The following is a 5,017-nucleotide window of genomic DNA, read 5'->3' as shown; positions in this document are numbered from 1 at the left end:
AAATTGATTTGCACTTTAAAAAAAAAAAAAAAAGAAAAAAAAGAAAATCTCGAAACATCATCTTGTTTTGATCAGGATGAAACTGAAGAGCCCAGTGAGGTTCAGTGAGTTAGTATCACACAGCTTGTTGACTGAGGATACCGAGGATCGCCATCGGGAGGTAGAAGTCAAGAAGAGTGTGATCTCTCAGTCTACTCTATGACATTTGAAAAAATAGTAGTTAAATTTATTCATTTTTTAACTTTATTTATTTATTTTGAGAGACAGAGTGAGAGTGAAGGAAGGGCAGAGAGAAGGAGAGAATACCAGACAGCCTCCACATTATCAGTGTGTAGAGCCCTACGGTGGATTGGAACCCATGAACCATGAGATTATGACCTGAGCCAAAATCAAGAGTCAGAAGCTGAACAGACTGAGCCACCCAGGTGCCCCCAAAGAAGTTCGATTCATTTTTTAAAATAATTGAATTACAAGTTGATTGTAAAGAAAAATATTTCTTTCTCATTACAGATTAAATTAGATAAATGGATTATGGAAGTCAAACTCTGGTGACCGAGTTTTTATTTGTGGGCTTAACAAATTGCTTCTAGTACTAGGTTGCTATCTTTGTGATATTTCTCTTGATTTATCTTGTCACGCTACTGGGGAATGTGGGGGATAATCACCCTCATTGGGGTGGATTCTCAACTCCACACACCCATGTACTTTCTTCTCAGCCACTTGTCCTTTGGGGATGTCTGCTCCTCTTCTGTCATTGGTCCCAAGATGTTGATGGACATCTTTGTGGAGAAAAAAGTAATCTCTTTCTCGGGCTGTGCTGCCCACTATTGGTTTTTTGGTCAGTTTGTAGTGACAGAGTGTTTCCTGCTGGTCTCCATGGCATATGACAGGTATATGGCCATCTGTAAGCCCTTGTTGTAAGCTCATTATGTCCCAGTGGGTCTGTGTAGCTGGTTATGCCATGGGTCTTATAAGCATCATGATCCACATGACTTTCACCTTTCACCTGCCTTATTGTGGTGAAAATACCATCAATTATTTCTTCTGTGACCTTCATCCTGTCATGTCTCGCTGGCATGTGCAGACACCCAGGTCAATCAGTTTTTACTTTTTATCTTGTCTGGAACTCTAGGAGTGCTCAGCAGTGAGATCATCCTGGATTGCTACATTTACATTGTGGTCACTGTCCTGAAGATCTGCTCTGCTGAGGGGAAGCGCAAAGCCTTCTCCACCTGCTCTTCACACTGACTGCTGTCTCCTTCCTGTATGGGACACTCTTCTTTTTCTATGTATGCCCCAGTTCGTTTCTCCCTGGACATCAATAAAGTAGTTTCTATGTTCTACACAGCACTGATCCCTATGTTGAAACCCATTATCTACAGCCTGAGAAACAGAGGTCAAGCACTCATTCAGGAGGACGTTTGAGAAGAAGCTTCTTCTGAGTTCGGTAAACTAGATACCATCTGTTCTACAGTTTGCGAGCTGATATATATGCAAGATGCAGCAGCATGGGCTGGGCAATGGGAGTCCTACCTACTTTTATGTTGAGATTCAATCTTTATTACTCTGTGTCATTGAGAAGTCACACAACATCTGCGGGTTATAATTTTCTTATTGTTTTTTTTTTATTTTTCAATTCACAGGAGTGAGATGTAGAGCTTTAAACTGTAAAGAGTGGCTTAAAGAACCCCAGAACTTTAGAAAATACATTTTGTCATGGGAAATGAGAGGTGCTTTGTTACATAGGAAGTAAGTGAAAAAATCTTAACCAATGCACTTAACTGCACCTCTGTTTTATTTTATAAGATGTTGAGATCTTTCAATTTTTTGCAAGCTTCCTTTGGATACTTTTAATAAAAAATGTTTTATTAGATATTAGAATGTAACCATACAGTAGAATGCAACCATACGGTAGAATGTAACCATAGCACTTCCTAATAACACCTGTGTGTTTGGATTAGATATTTCAAAAAGACTTTGTATACCCACTAAACTTTCTACTTTCTGCTGATAGTAACAACTTATTGATTTTTTGTCACATGATCACATGATTCATCATTAAAAATGCAGACTGAACTGCAATTCTTTAAAAAGTGCTATTTATTAATACTGTTATTTATTGATTTTTATGTCATCAGCAGGGGATTAATTTCCACTTCATAGATGATGACTCTGATAGTTAAGAACACTCAAAGGATTGCACATGACCTCATAATTTGTTCCCGCATGTTTTCTCCAAATACAATATTCTTTCAACTCTTCTTTCTTTTCTCCCCCCTCCTCCTCCTTCTTCTCCTTCTCCTCTTTCTCCTCTTCTCTTCCTTCTCTAACTCCTCCTTCTCCTCTTCCTTCTTCTCCTTCAACACAGCAGCATATGCAATAATGAGGAGATAGAGCATGTGTCTTGTACAAATTGAAGATTCAAACATAATTTCAATGCCCTTTCTTGAAGGTCTTCAAAAACTTATTTAATTTTAATCCGTTAACTTTGAAGACAATAATTATCTTGTATTCCTAGAATTTTGTGTTTTTTCACCCCATGATCCGCCCCCCCATGCTTTCTGCCAATGTTGATGCTTAATGACAAAGAACAAAATACAGTAACATGCCATTTAATTAAGAATGAATGGGAAAAAAAATAAAATAAAATAAAATAAAATAAATAAGAAAAAAAAAAAGAATGAATGGGAGTCAGGGCGCCTCGATGGCTCATTTGGTTAAGCATCCAACTTCAGCTCAGGTCATGATCTCACAATTCATGAGTTCAAGCCCTGCATCGGGTGAGCTTGAGCCCTGTTTGGGTAAGCTCAAACCCCTCTTCAGGCTCCATGCTGTCAGTGTGAGATTCTCACTTTCTTTCCCTCTGCCCCTCATGGGAGTTTCTCTCTCCTCCCTCTGCCCCTCTCTCACTTTTGCCCTCTCTCTATAAAATTAAATAAATAAATATGTGCCTGAGACTTTATCAACTGCAATTCATATTGAATGAATAATTCCTAATGGAAGTTACAAGCCAGTGAACAAACAAAAATAAAATTCAGTAAAACAAAAACAAACAAACAAAATGCAGTCCATATTCATGGTGATTTTTATGACAAAACCAATCCAGGAGCCAAGATAGATTATTAGGCTTTATTTGGAAAAGGTGTAGAGAAAAATCTCTGCAAAGAGTAATAAGCTGTGTTTTAGGTTATGTTTTCCACAGAGTATGGATACCATGAGTTGGATCAAGGAAGGAAAAGAGCCCTGTCAAAATAAGTAACCACACTTTCCAAGGCTGAGGGAAAAGACTGATAGCAAATTAGTTCTGATTCTCAACGAAATTTTCCTTCATTCCACTATGTTATGCAGGTATGGTGAATGGGCAAGTTTGCCGGCAAGAAGACATAATGCCTAGTTAGGAGAAGGGATTATTTATGACCTGTATGAGCACTGACGAAAATAATCATTTTGAGGATAGATTAAAATGCTTGTTATCTTTCACCGGATCACTATTCACTCCATAAATTTGTAAGATTTTCCAGGCACTTTATGCTGGATTCATTGCCTAGTTCCTCCTCACTCCAAGTCTCCATGCACCATGAAAGGAAAACAAAACAGAAAGCTGGGCTGATTGTCTTGGTGGCCTTCAACAGTGCGGTCTGATGGCGCTTTTTTTCCCCTTTTCTTTTCTTTCTTTCTTTTTTTTTTTTTTTTTTTTTAGGACATACTGCACACTCACATACAGTGATATGTGCACAATCCAGAGGCTTCCTCTGTGGGATTTCTTCAGTCTTTCAGGGTCTTATTTGGCCTTTCCATGTTTTGTTCCCACATCCTGGGACAGTGTTGCAGGTCAGTCATTACCTGCCCTGTGTCTCTTCTCAAATGTGATGCCATCAAAAGGCCATCTGGGCCTCTTTACCTAAAATAATTCTGTGCTCCTAAAATCATTTGACAAAAGACAGCATCCTTTCTTGATAAAAACACTCAAGAAAGTAAGGATAGAAGGAATATACTTTAAAACCATAAATGTGATATATGAAAGACCGACAGTTAATATCATTATCAATGGGGGAAAAACAAAATTTTCCCATAAGGTCAGGAACACACAAGGATGGATGTCTACTGTGATCACTGTTGTTCAACAGAGTGTTGGAAGTCCTAGCCTCAGCAAGATAATAAATAAAAGGTATCCAAATCAGCAAAAAATAAGTTAGACTTCACTACTTGCAGACAACATGCTGGGCTTGGCTAGAGATGGTCACTGTATCTGAACTAAAGCCTCTTCTTGCAATTTGACATCAATTGAGGTGGCTTCTAGGACGAATATGGCAAAGAAACAAAACCATCAAAAATCCCTCTTTGATGTCTAGATTTAACAATATCCTAATTGTGAGGAATCACCTGTAAATGGGAGAAAACTTGTCTGCGTATAGGGGCATTCCCAAGTGCATCATCCAATCCAGTCATAAGCAAAGTGGGGCCATCCATTATTTTCACAAGTCCACAGTTAACTCCAGGAGTAGGATATACTCTGGCTTTTAAGGAACAATGTTGTCATCCCAGCCACTCAAAATTGGTTAAGGTGATAGTTGAGTTACACAATTGTTGGAAATCCATTCCATTTTCCAATTGTTCAAATAATGTCCATTGGGCCCTGTTATCCCTATAAAAAACAAGTATGAAGATTGTGTATACATGAGCCATTTTGGCAATTTCTCTGAAGCTTGCCTCAAGTTGCCTTGTTTAGCTAAGCAACAAACATTCAAAGATAATAAAAACCTTTAAGTTTCAGGATACCAAAGACTAGGAAAGCTATATGAACAATTACCCATGAAAAGTGTGAGACAGACAAAATTAACCATCATTTTCAGCCATCTTTTTGCTAACAAACTGCAACAGAGGTAATGTGAGCTTATTTGACCTACAGTAAACCTAGGCAGAATACAAGTTTCAGTTACTTTAAATACTGACTTATGGTTCACTTGGGTCCACGTAAAGGTGAATCACTTTGTTCTCCATTGCCAGTTTTCACTTG

At 38.2% G+C, this 5,017-nt stretch overlaps 1 pseudogene; it reads left to right on the top strand.

The window, feature by feature from the left end:
* Positions 1 to 524: 524 nt before the first annotated feature.
* On the top strand, positions 525 to 1,447 carry LOC120227468 (annotated as a pseudogene).
* Positions 1,448 to 5,017: the final 3,570 nt, after the last annotated feature.

This window comes from Hyaena hyaena, unplaced genomic scaffold, assembly GCF_003009895.1.
Source record: "Hyaena hyaena isolate Hyena2069 unplaced genomic scaffold, ASM300989v1 scaffold_2371, whole genome shotgun sequence".
NCBI lineage: Eukaryota > Metazoa > Chordata > Mammalia > Carnivora > Hyaenidae > Hyaena > Hyaena hyaena.
Note: the sequence above shows the minus strand (reverse complement) of the source record. Positions and strands in the feature narration are given on the sequence as shown.